The sequence below is a fragment of the Odocoileus virginianus genome, unplaced genomic scaffold (assembly GCF_023699985.2).
Source record: "Odocoileus virginianus isolate 20LAN1187 ecotype Illinois unplaced genomic scaffold, Ovbor_1.2 Unplaced_Scaffold_7, whole genome shotgun sequence".
In the NCBI taxonomy this organism is placed as follows: Eukaryota; Metazoa; Chordata; class Mammalia; order Artiodactyla; family Cervidae; genus Odocoileus; species Odocoileus virginianus.
The window spans coordinates 3,441,205-3,462,322 of NW_027224269.1; positions in this window are offsets into that span (position 1 = coordinate 3,441,205).

Below are 21,118 nucleotides of genomic sequence, written 5' to 3' on the forward strand. Positions count from 1 at the left end.
CTGTTCTATACATCTGAGTCTCTTTTTCTTTTTTTGCATATAGGGTTATCGTTACCATCTTTCTAAATTCCATATATATGTGTTAGTATACTGTAATGGTCTTTATCTTTCTGGCTTACTTCGCTCTGTATAATGGGCTCCAGTTTCACCCATCTCATTAGAACTGATTCAAATGAATTCTTTTTAACGGCTGAGTAATATTCCATGGTGTATATGTACCACAGCTTCCTCATCCATTCATCTGCTGATGGGCATCTAGGTTGCTTCCATGTCCTGGCAATTATAAACAGTGCTGTGATGAACATTGGGGTGCACGTGTCTCTTTCAGATCTGGTTTCCTTGGTGTATATGCCTAGAAGTGGTATTGCTGGGTCATATGGCAGTTCTATTTCCAGTTTTTTAAGAAATCTCCACACTGTTTTCCATAGCGGCTGTACTAGTTTGCATTCCCACCAACAGTGTAAGAGGGTTCCCTTTTCTCCACACCCTCTCCAGCATTTATTGCTTGTAGACTTTTGGATAGCAGCCATCCTGACTGGCGTGTAATGGTACCTCATTGTGGTTTTGATTTGCACTTCTCTGATACTGAGTGATGTTGAGCATCTTTTCATGTGTCTTTTAGCCATCTGTATGTCTTCCTTGGAGAAATGTCTGTTTAGTTCTTTGGCCCATTTTTTGATTGGGTCATTTATTTTTCTGGAATTGAGCTGGAGGAGTTACTTGTATATTTTTGAGATTAATCCTTTGTCTGTTGCTTCATTTGCTATTATTTTCTCCCAATCTGAGGGCTGTCTTTTCACCTTGCTTATGGTTTCCTTAGTTGTGCAAAAGCTTTTAAGTTTCATTAGGTCCCATTTGTTTATTTTTGCTTTTGTTTCTAAAATTCTGGGATGTGGGTCATAGAGGATCCTGCTGTGATTTATGTCGGAGAGTGTTTTGCCTATGTTCTCCTCTAGGAGTTTTATAGTTTCTGGTCTTACATTTAGATCTTTAATCCATTTTGAGTTTATTTTTGTGTATGGTGTTAGAAAGTGTTCTAGTTTCATTCTTTTACAGGTGGTTGACCAGTTTTCCCAGCACCACTTGTTAAAGAGGTTGTCTTTTTTCCATTGTATATCCTTGCCTCCTTTGTCGAAGATAAGGTGACCATAGGTTCGTGGATTTATCTCTGGGCTTTCTATTCTGTTCCATTGATCTATACTTCTGTCTTTGTGCCAGTACCATACTGTCTTGATGACTGTGGCTTTGTAGTATAGTCTGAAGTCAGGCAGATTGATTCCTCCAGTTCCATTCTTCTTTCTCAAGGTTACTTTGGCTATTCGAGGTTTCTTGTATTTCCATACAAATTGTGAGATTATTTGTTCTAGTTCTGTGAAAAATACCACTGGTAGCTTGATAGGGATTGCATTGAATCTATAGATTGCTTTGGGTAGTATAGCCATTTTGACAATATTGATTCTTCCAATCCATGAACACGGTATATTTCTCCATCTGTTTGTGTCCTCTTTGATTTCTTTCATTAGTGTTTTATAGTTTTCTATGTATAGGTCTTTTGTTTCTTTAGGTAGATATACTCCTAAGTATTTTATTCTTTTTGTTGCAATGGTGAATGGTATCGTTTCCTTAATTTCTCTTTCTGTTTTCTCATTGTTAGTGTATAGGAATGCAAGAGATTTCTGTGTGTTAATTTTATATCCTGCAACTTTACTGTATTCATTGATTAGCTCTAGTAATTTTCTGGTAGAGTCTTTAGGGTTTTCTATGTAGAGGATCATGTCATCTGCAAACAGAGAGAGTTTCACTTCTTCTTTTCCTATCTTCTTTTCCTTTTACTTCTTTTTCTGCCCTGATTGCTGTGGCCAACACTTCCAAAACTATGTTGAATAGTAGTGGTGAGAGTGGGCACCCTTGTCTTGTTCCTGATTTCAGGGGAAATGCTTTCAATTTCTCACCATTGAGGGTGATGCTTGCTATGGGTTTGTCATATATAGCTTTTATTATGTTGAGGTATGTTCCTTCTATTCCTGCTTTCTGGAGAGTTTTAATCATAAATGGATGTTGAATTTTGTCAAAGGCTTTTTCTGCATCTATTGAGATAATCATATGGTTTTTATCTTTCAATTTGTTAATGTGGTGTATTACATTGATTGATTTGCAGATATTAAAGAATCCTTGCATTCCTGGGATAAAGCCCACTTGGTCGTGGTGTATGATTTTTTTAATATGTTGTTGGATTCTGTTTGCTAGAATTTTGTTAAGGAATTTTTGCGTCTATGTTCATCAGTGATATTGGCCTGTAGTTCTCTTTTTTTGTGGCATCTTTGTCTGGTTTTGGAATTAGGGTGATGGTGGCCTCATAGAATGAGTTTGGAAGTTTACCTTCTTCTGCAATTTTCTGGAAGAGTTTGAGTAAGATAGGTGTTAGCTCTTCCCTAAATTTTTGGTAGAATTCAGCTATGAAGCCATCTGGTCCTGGGCTTTTGTTTGCTGGAAGATTTCTGATTACAGTTTCGATTTCCTTGCTTGTGATGGGTTTGTTAAGATCTTCTATTTCTTCCTGATTCGGTTTTGGAAAGTTATACTTCTGTAAGAACTTGTCCATTTCTTCCAAGTTGTCCATTTTATTGGCCTAGAGCTGCTGGTAGTAGTCTCTTATGATCCTTTGTATTTCAGTGTTGTCTGTTGTGATCTCTCCATTTTCGTTTCTAATTTTGTTAATTTGGTTCGAGATTCTCCCTTTGTTTCTTAATGAGTCTTGCTAATGGTTTGTCAATTTTGTTTATTTTTTCAAAAAACCAGCTTTTAGCTTTGTTGATTTTTGCTATGGTCTCTTTAGTTTCTTTTGCATTTATTTCTGCCCTAATTTTTAAGATTTCTTTCCTTCTACTTACCCTGGGGTTCTTGATTTCTTCCTTCTCTAGTTGCTTTAGGTGTAGAGTTAGGTTATTTATTTGACTTTTTTCTTGTTTCTTGAGGTAGGCCTGTAATGCTATGAATCTTCCCCTTAGCACTGCTTTTACAGTGTCCCATAGGTTTTGGGTTGTTGTGTTTTCATTTTCATTCATTTCTATGCATGTTTTGATTTCTTTTTTGATTTCTTCTATGATTTGTTGGTTATTCAGAAGTGTGTTGTTTAGCCTCCATATGTTTGAATTTTTAATAATTTTTTTCCTGTAATTGAGATCCAGTTTTACTGCACTGTGGTCAGAAAAGATGACTGGAATGGTTTCAATTTTTTTGAATTTACCAAGACTAGATTTATGGCCTATGATGTGATCTATTCTGGAGAAGGTTCCGTGTGCACTTGAGAAAAAGGTGAAGTTGATTGTTTTGGGGTGAAACGTCCTATAGATGTCAATAAGGTCCAGCTGGTCCATTGTGTCCTTTAAAGTTTGTGTTTCCTTGTTTATTTTCTGTTTAGTTGATCTATCCATAGTTGTGAGTGGGGTATTAAAGTCTCCTACTATTAATGTGTTACTATTAATTTCCTCTTTCATACTCGTTAGTGTTTGCCTTACATATTGCGGTGCTCCTATGTTGGGTGCATATATATTTATAATTGTTATATCTTCTTCTTGGATTGATCCTTTGATCATTATGTAGTGTCCATCTTTGTCTCTTTTCACAGACTTAATTTGAAAGTCTATTTTATCTGATATGAGTATTGCGACTCCTGCTTTCTTTTGGTCTCCGTTTGCGTGGAATATTTTTTTCCAGCCCTTCACTTTTAATCTGTATGTGTCCCTTGCTTTGAGGTGGGTCTCTTGTAGACAGCATATATAGGGGTCTTGCTTTTGTATCCATTCAGCCAGCCTTTGTCTTTTGGTTGGGGCATTCAACCCATTTACATTTAAGGTAATTATTGATAGGTATGGTCCCGTTGCCATTTATTTTGTTGTTTGGGGTTCACGTTTACACCACCTTTCTGTGTTTCCTGTCTAGAGAAGATCCTTTAGTATTTGTTGAAGAGCTGGTTTGGTGGTGCTAAATTCTCTCAGCTTTTGCTTGTCTGTAAAGCTTTTGAGTTCTTCTTCATATCTGAATGAGATCCTTGCTGGGTAGAGTAATCTAGGTTGTAGGTTATTCTCTTTCATTACTTTAAGTATGTCCTGCCATTCCCTTCTGGCCTGAAGGGTTTCTATTGATAGATCAGCTGTTATCCTTATGGGAATCCCTTTGTGTGTTATTTGTTGTTTCTCCCTTGCTGCTTTTAATATTTGTTCTTTGTGTTTGATCTTTGTTAATTTGATTAATATGTGTCTTGGGGTGTTTCGCCTTGGGTTTATCCTGTTTGGGACTCTCTGGGTTTCTTGGACTTGGGTGGCTACTTCCTTCCCCATTTTAGGGAAGTTTTCAGCTATTATCTTCTCGAGTATCTTCTCATGGCTTTTCTTTTTGTCTTCTTCTTCTGGGACTCCTATGATTCGAATGTTGGGGCGTTTCACATTGTCCCAGAGGTCCCTGAGGTTGTCCTCATTTCTTTTGATTCTTTTTTCTTTTTTCCTCTCTGCTTCATTTATTTCCACCATTTTATCTTCTAACTCACTTACCCTATCTTCTGTCTCTGTTATTCTACTCATGGTTCCCTCCAGAGTGTTTTTGATCTCATTTATTTCATTGTTAATTTTTAATTGACTTTTTTTTATTTCTTCTAGGTCCTTGTTAAACCTTTCTTGCATCTTCTCAATCTTTGTCTCCAGACTATTTATTTGTAACTCCATTTTGTTTTCAAGATTTTGGATCATTTTTATTATCATTATTCTAAATTCTTTTTCAGGTAGATTCCCTATTTCTTCCTCTTTTGTTTGACTTGGTGGGCTTTTTCCATGTTCCTTTACCTGTTGGGTATTTCTCTGCCTTTTCATCTTGTTTAGATTGCTGTGTCTGGAGTGGGCTTTCTATATTCTTGTGGTCTGTCGTTCCTTTTTATTGTGGAGGTTTCACCCAGTGGGTGGGGTTGGATGATTGGTTTGTCAGGGTTTCCTGGTTAGGGAAGCTTGTGTCAGCGTTCTGGTGTGTGGATTTGGATTTCTTCTCTCTGGAGTGCAGTGGATTGTCCAGTAATGAGTTTTGCGATGGGTCTTTGTGTTAGGTGTGACTTTGGACAGCCTGTGTGTTGACACTCAGGTCTATGTTCCTGCGTTGCTAAAGAATTTGCGTGGTATGTCTTGTACTAGAGCTTATTGGCTCTTGGGTTGTGGTTGGTTTTAGTGTAGGTATGGAGGCTTTTGGATGGTCTCTTATCCCTTAATGTTCCATGTAGTCAGGAGTTATCTGGTTTTCTCAGGTTTTGGGCTTAAGTCTCCTGCCTCTGGGTTTCAGTTTTATTCTTCCAATAGTCTCAGGACTTCTCCAACTATACAGCACTGATAATTAAACTTCTAGGTTAATGGTGAAAAGATTCTCCACTGTGAGAGACAACCAGAGAGATTCACAGAGTTACATGAAGAATAGGAGAGGGAGGAAGGAGATAGAGGTGAGCAGGAGGAGAAAAAGGGGACTCAAGAGGAGAGAGACAGATCTACATAGTTATCTGTTCCCAAAGTCTGTTGCCCAGACACCCACAAAGATCACAGAATTGGATTGGGAAGAGAAGGGGAAAGGAAGAAATAGAGGTGTTCTGAGGTAGAAAACAGAGAGTCAAAAGTGGGAGAGTAATCACCACACTCCTGAATAGAAATGGGAACTGAATATTGGATTCTTAAATGTCCAAAATTTATATCACATACTGAAAAACAAAGATTAAAAATCTAGTGTAGAGGGTTAGACTCATTGAAATACAATATCTAAAAACAAAAACACACAAAAAAATTAGAAATGTGTATGAAGTTTGGTTTAAAAATAGGGTTTTCTCTCTCTCTCTCTCTCTTTTTTTGGCAAGGTTATAGTGAAATGAAAATGAAAATTAAGGAATAATAGAGGAGTGTTAGAGGACTTTAAAAGGAAATAGAAGAGAAAAACAAGAAAAAGAAAAAAAAAATTTTTTTTCCCTAATTAAAAAAAAAGTAAAAATATATGAAAATGAAAGATGAGGAGTAATGGGGGAGTAATGGGGAATTTTAAAAGAAAATAAAAGAGAAAAAATAAAAAATTAAAAAAAAAAAAAGGAAAGAAAATTTTTTTTTCCTAATTAAAAAAAATGTAAAAATATATGAAAATGAAAGATCAGGAGTAATGGGGGAGTAATAGGGAATTTTAAAAGAAAATAAAAGAGAAAAAATAAAAAGTAAAAAAAAAAAAAAAGGAAAGAAAAAAAATTTTTTTTTTTTCTAATTAAAAAAAACGTAAAAATATATGAAAATGAAAGATGAGGAGTAATGGGGGAGTAATAGGGTGTTTTAGAAGAAAATAAAAGAGAAAAAATAAAAGATAAAAAAAGAAGGAAAGAAAAAAAAATTTTTTTTTTCTTTCCTAATTAAAAAAATCGTATAAATATATGAAAATGAAAGTTGAGGAGTAATGGGGGAGTAATAGGGAATTTTAAAAGAAAATAGAAGAGAAAAAATAAAACAAAAAAAAAAAACAAAACAAAAAAAAAGAAAAAAAAAGAAAAAAAATTTTTTTTCTTTTTTTTTTTTTTTTTTTAATAAATTAAAAAAAATACATATATATCTAGGAATTCCTCTGGAGTTGTTGCGGTCAGTGTAGGTTCAGTTCAATTTCAGATAGCTCCTCTTTCCAGCTTACACTTCTAGATATCTATAGGCTCCTTCCGGTGTAGTCGATGTTACCTTCAGGGATTTTAATCTGTTGCACCGGTCCTTTCTGAAGCGGTTCCCTTTGTTTATTTTGGCTTCTCTTCGGTGTCTAATTTCCGCCCTGACACAGGCGGGCAGAGGTGATCTCTTCTTTAGGTTCGCTAGTTCAGTTTAGTCCTGCTACGGGGAGGGCGGGGCGCTGCAGACAGATACCGCTCTGTGTGGCTAGCACTCACTGGCCACACTGGGTTTGCCCCACTCACGGGTGTCTGTGCTTTCTCCGTCTACACTGCTCAGGCTCCCGGCTGCTATATATGGAGCGGGCCCTGCGTTGAGTGCGGTTGCAGATTTCGGGTACTCCACAGAAGCGCGGATTCGGTTGCGCCTGCGTTTTGTGCCTTTCCCGGCCTGAGCGGTTCGGGCAGCCAGGGTGCAGCGCGCCTTTTCCCTCCGTGTCGAGCGGCCCAGGCAGCCAGGGGCTTGCGCGCCCTCTCTCCGGGTTCGGCGCGCTTTTCCCCTCCGCGGCCTCAGCGCGTGCCGCCAGTCGGGTCTCGGGAAGTCTTTAGATAGGAGCCAGGAGCCTGTTTGCAGTGTGGGAGGGGGTGGCTTCTCAGGGGCTGAGTTTGCCCTTTTCCCCTCCCCCCTGCCTCCTACCTCCAGCGGGGACGGGCCGGCTCTTTCCTGGACTTTCTCAGTCCCTTTGTTTTGCGAACTGCAGGCAGTGTGTTCCGACCGGTTAATTTTGTCCCACTGTTTAAAAAAAGCTCCCTCCGATTGCTCTCAGGGTCTTTGGGCCGGTCCTTACCCTAAGCAATGCCGCCCGCTCCTCTCCGTTCTGCCCCCGCTTGTTGCTGGCGGGTGCGGGCGTCTGGGGTACTTTTCTGCTGGGAGTTGCTTTTAGGCACGTAATCTGTGGGCCTTATTTAATTTTTCCTCCCAGTTAGATTGCCGAAAACTTCCCCCAGTCCCGCCAGTGCGAGGGTTTCCTGGTGATTGGAAACTTCCTCTATTAAGACTCCCTTCCCGGGACGGGTCACCGTCCGTAGCTCTTTTGTCTCCCTTTTTATCTTTTATATTTTCTCCTACCTCCCTTTGACGACAATGGGCTGCTTTTCTGGGCGCCTGATGTCCTCTGCTAGCGATCAGAAGTTGTTTCATGAAATTTGCTCAGCGTTCAAATGTTCTTTCGATGAATTTGTGGGGGAGAAAGTGTTCCTCCCGTCCTATTCCTCCGCCATCTTGTAATTGAACTTTAATAAGAGGAATCAAACTGTGCTTTTGCTTCTCTGTGCCTTTAACTTTTTCTTAATATTCTTGAGATTTAGCCATGTTATATCTTTTATTGTAGTTTGTTCATTTTAAGTGATAAGCCTCATTTTTTTTTATTTTCCTTCAAAGTTTTATTACTTAATCTTTCTTTTTTTTTCCATTTATTTTTATTAGTTGGAGGCTAATTACTTTACAACATTGCAGTGGTTTTTGTCATACATTGAAATGAATTAGCCATGGATTTACATGTATTCCCCATCCCGGTCCCCCCTCCCACCTCCCTCTCCACCCCATCCCTCTGGGTCTTCCCAGTGCACCAGGACCAGCACTTGTCTCATGCATCCAACCTGGGCTGGTGATCTGATTCACCCTAGATATACATGTTTCCATGCTGTTCTCTTGAAACATCCCACCCTCGCCTTCTCCCACAGAGTCCACAAGTCTGTTCTATACATCTGAGTCTCTTTTTCTTTTTTTGCATATAGGGTTATCGTTACCATCTTTCTAAATTCCATATATATGTGTTAGTATACTGTAATGGTCTTTATATTTCTGGCTTACTTCGCTCTGTATAATGGGCTTGAGTTTCACCCATCTCATTAAAACTGATTCAAATGAATTCTTTTTAATGGCTGAGTAATATTCCATGGTGTATATGTACCAGAGCTTCCTCGTACATTCCTCTGGTGATGGGCATCTAGGTTGCTTCCATGTCCTGGCTATTATAAACAGTGCTGCGATGAACATTGGGGTGCACGTGTCTCTTTCGGATCTGGTTTCCTCAGTGTGTATGCCTAGAAGTGGGTATTGCTGGGTCATATGGCAGATCTATTTCCAGCTTTTTAAGGAATCTCCACACTGTTTTCCATAGTGCCTGTACTAATTTGCATTCCCACCAACAGTGTAAGAGGGTTCCCTTTTCTCCACACCCTCTCCAGCATTTATTGCTTGTAGACTTTTGGATAGCAGCCATCCTGACTGGCGTGTAATGGTACCTCATTGTGGTTTTGATTTGCATTTCTCTGATAATGAGTGATGTTGAGCATCTTTTCATGTGTTTTTTAGCCATCCGTATGTCTTCCTTGGAGAAATGTCTGTTTAGTTCTTTGGCCCATTTTTTGATTGGGTCATTTATTTTTCTGGAATTGAGCTGGAGGAGTTACTTGTATATTTTTGAGATTAATCCTTTGTCTGTTGCTTCATTTGCTATTATTTTCTCCCAATCTGAGGGCTGTCTTTTCACCTTGCTTATGGTTTCCTTAGTTGTGCAAAAGCTTTTAAGTTTCATTAGGTCCCATTTGTTTATTTTTGCTTTTGTTTCTAAAATTCTGGGATGTGGGTCATAGAGGATCCTGCTGTGATTTATGTCGGAGAGTGTTTTGCCTATGTTCTCCTCTAGGAGTTTTATAGTTTCTGGTCTTACATTTAGATCTTTAATCCATTTTGAGTTTATTTTTGTGTATGGTGTTAGAAAGTGTTCTAGTTTCATTCTTTTACAGGTGGTTGACCAGTTTTCCCAGCACCACTTGTTAAAGAGGTTGTCTTTTTTCCATTGTATATCCTTGCCTCCTTTGTCAAAGATAAGGTGACCATAGGTTTGTGGATTTATCTCTGGGCTTTCTATTCTGTTCCATTGATCTATACTTCTGTCTTTGTGCCAGTACCATACTGTCTTGATGACTGTGGCTTTGTAGTATAGTCTGAAGTCAGGCAGGTTGATTCCTCCAGTTCCATTCTTCTTTCTCAAGGTTACTTTGGCTATTCGAGGTTTTTTTGTATTTCCATACAAATTGTGAAATTATTATGTTCTAGTTCTGTGAAAAATACCGTTGGTAGTTTGATAGGGATTGCATTGAACCTATAGATTGCTTTGGGTAGTATAGCCATTTTGACAATATTGATTCTTCCAATCCATGAACACGGTATATTTCTCCATCTGTTTGTGTCCTCTTTGATTTCTTTCATTAGTGTTTTATAGTTTTCTATGTATAGGTCTTTTGTTTCTTTAGGTAGATATACTCCTAAGTATTTTATTCTTTTTGTTGCAATGGTGAATGGTATTGTTTCCTTAATTTCTCTTTCTGTTTTCTCATTGTTAGTGTATAGGAATGCAAGAGATTTCTGTGTGTTAATTTTATACCCTGCAACTTTACTGTATTCATTGATTAGCTCTAGTAATTTTCTGGTAGAGTCTTTAGGGTTTTCTATGTAGAGGATCATGTCATCTGCAAACAGAGAGAGTTTCACTTCATCTTTTCCTATCTGGATTCATTTTACTTATTTTTCTGCCCTGATTGCTGTGGCCAACACTTCCAAAACTATGTTGAATAGTAGTGGTAAGAGTGGCCACCCTTGTCTTGTTCCTGATTTCAGGGGAAATGCTTTCAATTTTTCACCATTGAGGGTGATGCTTGCTGTGGGTTTGTCATATATAGCTTTTATTATGTTGAGGTATGTTCCTTCTATTCCTGCTTTCTGGAGAGTTTTAATCATAAATGGATGTTGAATTTTGTCAAAGGCTTTTTCTGCATCTATTGAGATAATCATATGGTTTTTATCTTTCAATTTGTTAATGTGGTGTATTACATTGATTGATTTGCAGATATTAAAGAATCCTTGCATTCCTGGGATAAAGCCCACTTGGTCATGATGTATGATTTTTTTAATATGTTGTTGGATTCTGTTTGCTAGAATTTTGTTAAGGATTTTTGCATCTATGTTCATCAGTGATATTGGCCTGTAGTTCTCTTTTTTTGTGGCATCTTTGTCTGGTTTTGGAATTAGGGTGATGGTGGCCTCATAGAATGAGTTTGGAAATTTACCTTCTTCTGCAATTTTCTGGAAGAGTTTGAGTAAGATAGGTGTTAGCTCTTCCCTAAATTTTTGGTAGAATTCAGCTATGAAGCCATCTGGTCCTGGGCTTTTGTTTGCTGGAAGATTTCTGATTACAGTTTCGATTTCCTTGCTTGTGATGGGTTTGTTAAGATCTTCTATTTCTTCCTGATTCGGTTTTGGAAAGTTATACTTCTGTAAGAACTTGTCCATTTCTTCCAAGTTGTCCATTTTATTGGCCTAGAGCTGCTGGTAGTAGTCTCTTATGATCCTTTGTATTTCAGTGTTGTCTGTTGTGATCTCTCCATTTTCGTTTCTAATTTTGTTAATTTGGTTCTTCTCCCTTTGTTTCTTAATGAGTCTTGCTAATGGTTTGTCAATTTTGTTTATTTTTTCAAAAAACCAGCTTTTAGCTTTGTTGATTTTTGCTATGGTCTCTTTAGTTTCTTTTGCATTTATTTCTGCCCTAATTTTTAAGATTTCTTTCCTTCTACTAACCCTGGGGTTCTTAATTTCTTCCTTCTCTAGTTGCTTTAGGTGTAGAGTTAGGTTATTTATTTGACTTTTTTCTTGTTTCTTGAGGTAGGCCTGTAATGCTATGAATCTTCCCCTTAGCACTGCTTTTACAGTGTCCCATAGGTTTTGGGTTGTTGTGTTTTCATTTTCATTCATTTCTATGCATATTTTGATTTCTTTTTTTATTTCTTCTATGATTTGTTGGTTATTCAGAAGCGTGTTGTTTAGCCTCCATATGTTTGAATTTTTTTTTTTTTATAATGAAGAGTATTTTAATTCTTGTCCTTAGGAACTATAAACACTAGCATGATTTGGAAATGAGACTGTACCAAACACCGGCCAGAGAAGAATCGTCCAGTCTACGGCTTCTCTTTCATCTGGTCACTCAGAAATATAATATTATCTGCTATAATTGTTGTTGCTTGTCGTCTCACATTATTTTTATCCGTATATTCACCATAGTCTACTTTCCCTTCCACAAAAATTCGAGACCCCTTTTTCACATACTGATACGCCACATCTCTGAGGCCCGGTCGGAACACTGAAATTCTATGCCATGTTGTCTTTTGACTGACATCACCCATTTGGTAGGTTTCATTTTCCCCTGATCGCCTGAATTTTTAATAATTCTTTTCCTGTAATTGAGATCTAATCTTACTGCACTGTGGTCAGAAAAGATGACTGGAATGATTTCAATTTTTTTGAATTTACCAAGACTAGATTTATGGCCCAGGATGTGATCTATTCTGGAGAAGGTTCTGTGTGCACTTGAGAAAAAGGTGAAGTTGATTGTTTTGGGGTGAAACGTCCTATAGATGTCAATTAGGTCTAGCTGGTCCATTGTGTCCTTTAAAGTTTGTGTTTCCTTGTTCATTTTCTGTTTAGTTGATCTATCCATAGTTGTGAGTGGGGTATTAAAGTCTCCTACTATAATTGTGTTACTGTTAATTTCCTCTTTCATACTCATTAGTGTTTGCCTTACATATTGCGGTGCTCCTATGTTGGGTGCATATATATTTATAATTGTTATATCTTCTTCTTGGATTGATCCTTTGATCATTATGTAGCGTCCATCTTTGTCTCTTTTCACAGACTTAATTTGAAAGTCTATTTTATCTGATATGAGTATTGAGACTCCTGCTTTCTTTTGGTCTCCGTTTGCGTGGAATATTTTTTTCCAGCCCTTCACTTTTAGTCTGTATGTGTCCCTTGTTTTGAGGTGGGTCTCTTGTAGACAGCATATATAGGGGTCTTGCTTTTGTATCCATTCAGCCAGTCTTTGTCTTTTGGTTGGGGCATTCAACCCATTTACATTTAAGGTAATTATTGATAGGTATGGTCCCGTTGCCATTTATTTTGTTGTTTGGGGTTCACGTTTATACCACCTTTCTGTGTTTCCTGTCTAGAGAAGATCCTTTAGTATTTGTTGAAGAGCTGGTTTGGTGGTGCTAAATTCTCTCAGCTTTTGCTTGTCTGTAAAGCTTTTGAGTTCTCCTTCATATCTGAATGAGATCCTGGCTGGGTAGAGTAATCTAGGTTGAAGGTTATTCTCTTTCATTACTTTAAGTATGTCCTGCCATTCCCTTCTGGCCTGAAGGGTTAGATCAGCTGTTATCCTTATGGGAATCCCTTTGTGTGTTATTTGTTGTTTCTCCCTTGCTGCTTTTAGTATTTGTTCTTTGTGTTTGATCTTGTTAATTTGATTAATATGTGTCTTGGGGTGTTTCGCCTTGGGTTTATCCTGTTTGGGACTCTCTGGGTTTCTTGGACTTGGGTGGCTACTTCCTTCCCCATTTTAGGGAAGTTTTCAGCTATTATCTCCTCGAGTAACTTCTCATGGCCTTTCTTTTTGTCTTCCTCTTCTGGGACTCCTATGATTCGAATGTTGGGGCGTTTCACATTGTCCCAGAGTCCCTGAGGTTGTCCTCATTTCTTTTGATTCTTTTTTCCTCTCTGCTTCATTTATTTCCACCATTTTATCTTCTAACTCACTTATCCTATCTTCTGTCTCTGTTATTCTACTCATGGTTCCCTCCAGAGTGTTTTTGATCTCATTTATTTCATTATTAATTTTTAATTGACTTTTTTAAATTTCTTCTAGGTCCTTGTTAAACCTTTCTTGCATCTTCTCAATCTTTGTCTCCAGGCTATTTATTTGTAACTCCATTTTGTTTTCAAGATTTTGGATCATTTTTATTATCATTATTCTAAACTCTTTTTCAGGTAGATTCCCTATTTCCTCCTCTTTTGTTTGGCTTGGTGGGCTTTTTTCATGTTCCTTTACCTGTTGGGTATTTCTCTGCCTTTTCATCTTGTTTAGATTGCTGTGTCTGGAGTGGGCTTTCTATATTCTTGTGTTCTGTGGTTCCTTTTTATTGTGGAGGTTTCACCCAGTGGGTGGGACTGGATGATTGGTTTGTCAAGTTTTCCTGGTTAGGGAAGCTTGTGTCAGCGTTCTGGTGCGTGGAATTGGAATTCTTCTCTCTGGAGTGCAGTGGAGTGTCCAGTAATGAGTTTTGTGATGGGTCTTTGTGTTAGGTGTGACTTTGGACAGCCTGTATGATGACACTCAGGTCTATGTTCCTGTGTTGCTAAAGAATTTGCGTGGTATGTCTTGTACTAGAGCTTATTGGCTCTTTGGGTGGTGGTTGGTTTCAGTGTAGGTATGGAGGCTTTTGGATGGTCTCTTATTACTTAATGTTCCGTGTAGTCAGGAGTTTTCTGGTTTTCTCAGGTTTTGGGCTTAAGTCTCCTGCCTCTGGATTTCAGTTTTATTCTTCCAATAGTCTCAAGACTTCTCCAACTATACAGCACTGATAATAAAACTTCTAGGTTAATGGTGAAAAGATTCTCCACTGTGAGAGACAATCAGAGAGATTCACAGAGTTACATGAAGAAGAGGAGAGGGAGGAAGGAGATAGAGGTGCCCAAGAGGAGTAAAAGGGGACTCAAGAGGAGAGAGACAGATCTACACAGTTATCTGTTCCCAACGTGTTCTCTGCAGACCAGACACCCACAAAGATTCACAGAATTGGATTGGGAAGAGAAGGGGAAAGGACGAAATAGAGGTGTTCTGAGGTAGAAAACAGAGAGTCGAAAGTGGTAGAGTAATCACCACACTCCTGAATAGAAATGGGAACTGAATATTGGATTCTTAAATGTCCAAAATTTATATCACATACTGAAAAACAAAGATTAAAAATCTAGTGTAGAGGTTAGACTCTTTGAAATACAATATTTAAAAACAAAAACAAAAAAATTTAGAAATGTATATGAAGTTTGGTTTAAAAATAGGGTTTCTCTCTCTCTCTCTCTCTCTCTCTTTTTTTTGGCAAGGTTATAGTGAAATGAAAATGAAAATTAAGGAATAATAGAGGAGTATTAGAGGACTTTAAAAGGAAATAGAAGAGAAAAACAAGAAAAAGAAAAAAAAAATTTTTTTCCTAATTAAAAAAAGTCGTAAAAATATATGAAAATGAAAGTTGAGGAGTAATGGGGGAGTAATAGGGAATTTTAAAAGAAAATAAAAGAGAAAAAATAAAAAATAAAAAAAGGAAAGAAAAAAAAATTTTTTTCCTCCCTTTGAAGACAATGGGCTGCTTTTCTGGGTGCCTGATGTCCTCTGCTAGCGATCAGAAGTTGTTTTGTGAAATTTGCTCAGCGTTCAAATGTTCTTTCGGTGAATTTGTAGGGGAGAAAGTGGTCTCCCCGTCCTATTCCTCCGCCATCTTGGCTCCTCCCCCTACCATCTTTCTAAATTCCATATATATGCATTAGTATACTGTGTTGGTCTATATCTTTCTGGCTTACTTCACTCTGTATGATGGGTCCAGTTTCATCCATCTCATTAGAACTGATTCAAATGAAATCTTTTTAATGGCTGAGTAATATTCCGTGGTGTATACGTACCACACCTTCCTTATCCATTCGTCTGCTGATGGGCATCTAGGTTGCTTCCATTGTCCTGGCTATTATAAGCAGTGCTGCGATGAACATTGGGGTGCACACGTCTCTTTCAGATCTGGTTTCCTTGGTGTGTATGCCCGGAAGTGGGATTGCTGAGTCATATGGCAGTTCTATTTCCCGTTTTTAAAGAGATCTCCACACTGTTCTCCATAGCAGCTGTACTAGTTTGCATTCCCACTAACAGTATAAGAGGGTTCCCTTTTCTCCACACCCTCTCCAGCATTTATTGCTTGTAGACTTTTGGATAGCAGCCATCCACTGGCATGTAATGGTACCTCATTGTGGTTTTGATTTGCATTTCTCTGATAATGAGTGATGTTGAGCATCTTTTCATGTGTTTGTTAGCCATCTGTTTGTCTTCTTTGGAGAAATGTCTGTTTAGTTCTTTGGCCCATTTTTTGATTGGGTCATTTATTTTTCTGGAATTGAGCAGCAGGAGTTGCTTGTATATTTTTGAGATTAATCCTTTGTCTGTTGCTTCATTTGCTATTATTTTCCCCCAATCTGAGGACCGTCTTTTCACCTTGCTTATAGATTTCTTTGTTGTGCAAAAACTTTTAAGTTTAATTAGGTCCAATTCGTTTATTTTTGCTTATATTTCCAATATTCTGGAAGGTGGGTCATAGAGGATCCCGCTATGATTTATGTTAGAGTGTGTTTTGCCTATGTTCTCCTCTAGGAGTTTTATAGTTTCTGGTCTTACATTTAGATCTTAAATCCATTTTGAGTTTATTTTTGTGTATGGTATTAGAAAGTATTCTAGTTTCATTCTTTTACAAGTGGTTGACCAGTTTTCCCAGCACCACTTGTTAAAGAGGTTGTCTTTCATCCATTGTATATTTTTGCCTCCTTTGTCGAAGGTAAGGTATCCATAGTTTCATGGATTTATTTCTGGGCTTTCTATTATGTTCCATTGATCTATATTTCTGTCTTTGTGCCAGTCCCATACTGTCTTGATGACTGTGGCTTTGTAGTATAGTCTGAAGTCAGGCAGGTTGATTCCTCCAGTTCCATTCTTCTTTCTCAAGATTACTTTGGCTATTCGAGGTTTTTTGTATTTCCATACAAATTGTGAAATTATTTGTTCTAGATCTGTGAAAAATACCATTGGTAGCTTGATAGGGATTGCATTGAATCTATAGATTGCTTTGGGTAGTATAGCCATTTTAACAATATTGATTCTTCCAGTCCATGAACACGGTATATTTCTCCATCTGTATCCTCTTTGATTACTTTCATCAGTGTTTTATAGTTTTCTATGTGTGGGTCTTTTGTTTCTTTAGGTAGATAGACGCCTAAATATTTTATTCTTCCTGTTGCAATCGTGAATGGTATTGTTTCCTTAATTTCTGTTTCTGTTTTCTCATTGTTAGTGTATAGGACTGCAAGAGATTTCTGTGTGTTAATTTTATATCCTGCAACTTTACTACATTCGTTGATTAGCTCTAGTAATTTTCTGGTAGAGTCTTTAGGGTTTTCTATGTAGAGGATCATGTCATCTGCAAACAGTGAGAGTTTCACTTCTTCTTTTCCTATCTGGATTCCTTTTACTTCTTTTTCTGCTCTGATTGCTGTGGCCAACACTTCCAAAACTATGTTGAATAGTAGTGGTGAGAGTGGGCACCCTTGTCTTGTTCCTGATTTCAGGGGAAATGCTTTCAATTTTTCACCATTGAGGGTAATGCTTGCTGTGGGTTTGTCATGTATAGCTTTTATTATGTTGAGGCATGTTCCTTCTATTCCTGCTTTCTGGAGAGTTTTAATCATAAAAGGATGTTGAATTTTGTCAAAGCCTTTTTCTGCATCTACTGAGATAATCATATGGTTTTTATCTTTCAATTTGTTAATGTGGTGTATTACATTGATTGATTTGCGGATATTAAAGAATCCTTGCATTCCTGGGATAAAGCCCACTTGGTCATGATGTATGATCTTTTTAATATGTTGTTGGATTCTGTTTGGTAGAATTTTGTTAAGGATTTTTGCATCTATGTTCATCAGTGATATTGGCCTGTAGTTTTCTTTGTTTGTGGCATCTTTGTCTGGTTTTGGAATTAGGGTGATGTTGGCCTCATAGAATGAGTTTGGAAGTTTCCCTTCTTCTGCAATTTTCTGGAAGAGTTTGAGTAAGATAGATGTTAGCTCTTCTCTGAATTTTTGGTTTAATTCAGCTGTGAAGCCATCTATTCCTGGGCTTTTGTTTCTTGGAAGATTTCTGATTACAGTTTCGATTTCCTTGCTTGTGATGGGTCTGGTAAGATCTTCTATTTCTTCATGGCTCAGTTTTGGAAAGGTATACTTTTCTAAGAATTTGTCAATTTCTTCCAAGTTGTCCATTTTATTGGCATAGAGCTGCTGGTAGTAGTCTCTTATGATCCTTTGTATTTCAGTGTTGTCTGTGGTGATCTCTCCATTTTCATTTCTAATTTTGTTGATTTGGTTCTTCTCCCTTTGTTTCTTGATGAGTCTAGCTAACAGCTTGTCAATTTTATTTACCTTTTCAAAAAACCAGCTTTTAGCTTTGTTGATTTTTTCTATGGTCTCTTTTGTTTCTATCCAAAGCAATCTATAGATTCAATGCAATCTCTATCAAACTACCAACAGTATTTTTCACAGAACTAGAACAAATAATTTCACAATTTGTATGGAAATACAAAAAAACCTCGAATAGCCAAAGCAATATTGAGAAAGAAGAATGGAACTGAAGGAATCAACCTGCCTGACTTCAGGCTCTACTACAAAGCCACAGTCATCAAGACAGTATGGGACTGGCACAAAGACAGAATTACAGATCCCTGGAACAGAATAGAAAGCCCAGAGACAAATCCACATAGCTATGGATACCTTATCTTCGACAAAGGAGGCAAAAATATACAATGGATGAAAGACAACCTCTTTAACAAGTGGTGCTGGGAAAACTGGTCAACCACTTGTAAAAGAATGAAACTAGAATACTTTCTAATACCATACACAAAAATAAACTCAAAATGGATTTAAGATCTAAATGTAAGACCAGAAACTATAAAACTCCTAGAGGAGAACATAGGCAAAACACACTCTGACATAAATCATAGCGGGATCCTCTATGACCCACCTTCCAGAATATTGGAAATATAAGCAAAAATAAACAAATTGGACCTAATTAAACTTAAAAGCTTTAGCACAACAAAGAAATCTATAAGCAAGGTGAAAAGACGGTCCTCAGATTGGGGGAAAATAATAGCAAATGAAGCAACAGACAAAGGATTAATCTCAAAAATATACAAGCAACTCCTGCTGCTCAATTCCAGAAAAATAAATGACCCAATCAAAAAATGGGCCAAAGAACTAAACAGACATTTCTCCAAAGAAGACAAACAGATGGCTAACAAACACATGAAAAGATGCTCAACATCACTCATTATCAGAGAAATGCAAATCAAAACCACAATGAGGTACCATTACATGCCAGTGGATGGCTGCTATCCAAAAGTCTACAAGCAATAAATGCTGGAGAGGGTGTGGAGAAAAGGGAACCCTCTTACACTGTTAGTGGGAATGCAAACTAGTACAGCTGCTATGGAGAACCGTGTGGAGATTCCTTAAAAAACTGGAAATAGAACTGCCATATGACCCAGCAATCCCACTTCCGGGCATACACACCGAGGAAACCAGATCTGAAAGAGACGTGTGCACCCCAATGTTCATCGCAGCACTATTTATAATAGCCAGGACAATGGAAGCAACCTAGATGCCCATCAGCAGACGAATGGATAAGGAAGGTGTGGTACGTATACACCATGGAATATTACTCAGCCATTAAAAAGATTTCATTTGAATCAGTTCTAATAAGATGGATGAAACTAGAGCCCATTATACAGAGTGAAGTAAGCCAGAAAGATAAACACCAGCACAGTATACTAATGCACATATATGGAATTTAGAAAGATGGTAATGATAACCCTATATGCAAAACAGAAAAAAAGACACAGATGTGCAGAACAGACTTTTGGACTCTATGGGAGAAGGCAAGGGTGGGATGTTCTGAGAGAATATCATTGAAACAAGTATACTATCAAGGGTGAAAGAGATCACCAGCCCAGGTTGGATGCATGAGATAAGTGCTCAGAGCTGGTGCACTGGGAAAACCCAGAGGGATGGGATGTGGAGGGAGGTGGGAGGGGGGATCGGGATGGGGAACAGATGCAAATCCATGACTGATTTATGTCAATATATGGCAAAATCCACTACAATATTGTAAAGTAATTAGCCTCCAACTAATAAACATAAATGAAAAAAAAGGAGAAAAAGAAAAGTCAACATTAAAAAAACTAAGATCATGGCATCTGGTCACATGACTTCATAGCAAATAGGTGGGGAAGAAGTGGAAAAATTGGCAGATTTCAATTTCTTGGGATCCAAAATCACTGAGGACTGTGACTGCAACCATGAAATTAAAAGATGCTTGCTCCTTGGAAGGAAAGCTATGACAAACCTAGGTAGTGTTTTAAAAGCAGAGACGTTATTTTGTCAGCAAAGGTCCATCTAGTCAAACCTGTGGTGTTTCCAGTAGTCATGTATAGATGTGAGAATTGGACCATAAAAAAGTCCGAGTGTAGAAGAATTGACACTTTTGTACTGTGGTATTGGCAAAATCTCTTGAGAGTTCCTTGGCCAGCAAGGAGATAAAACCAGTCAATCCTAAAGGAAATAAACCCTGAATATTCACTGGAAGGATTGATGCTGAAGCTGAAGCTCTAGTGCTTTGGCTACCTGATGTGAAGGGCCAACTCATTGGAAAAGACCCTGATGATGGGAAAGATCGAGGGCAGTAGAAGAGGGTGGTTGAGGATGAGATGGTTAGATAACATCACTGACTCAGTAGACATGAGTTTGAGTTGTTTGCTACACACATTTCTGCATTCTTCTCCATGCTTAAGCATATATACAATCACACTGTAAAGGTTAACGAGTTTATTTGTTGAATGGATGATGTACAGAAATGAAATGAGATATATAATAAATGCACAAACATACACTGCAAGGTTCTTAATGTCAGTGTTTTCCTTTTCTTTTTTTTTTTAAAAAAAGCTACCAAAATATTATCACAGCATCCATATCATAAGGCAGATTGATAGTTGAATTGGGACTGTTACTGTAAAGATATAAGAATTACTAAAAGTCCTGATAAGGTTTTAGGTAGGCATATGACTTCTAATTAGGAAAGCAACATGGTATGAAATCTCTTATTTTATCAAGAATGGAAATAATATTATAGTAATAAAGTCACTTATTTCTCTATGACTCTTGAGTTTCTCAGAGTACTCTTGTGTACACTGATTTGTTTAATTCTCATGACAGATCTGAGATGTGAAACTAAAAGTATTCACAGCTGTAAGTATTCCAACTGCCATGTAAGTAAGCATGAAGTGGATGGAAATTATTATGATTGTTGGAGGTCTGAAGAGCAGACACTATTCCTATAGATGCAAAAACTAGAGGATTTTACTTGTTAGATCCCTTATGAAATGATTTAATATTGTAAAGTAGCCTCCAACTAATAAAAATAATTGGAAAAAATAAAATAAATAAATAATTTAATAACAGAGTACCCTAAATATGTTTTCATGTTTTAGATGCATTTTATTTATTTTCTATTTTATAATAAACAAAGCATCTTTTCAATCTCATCCATAATATAGAGAATTTTATGATGAAGCATAAAAAATTAATATCTTCCTGCAGGTTCTCTAATCCACACCCAATTTTTAACCCTGGTGGCTCAGCAGTAAAGAATCCACCTGCCAGTGCAGGTTCAGTCCCTGAGTCAGGAAGTTTCCCTGGGGCAGGAAATGGCT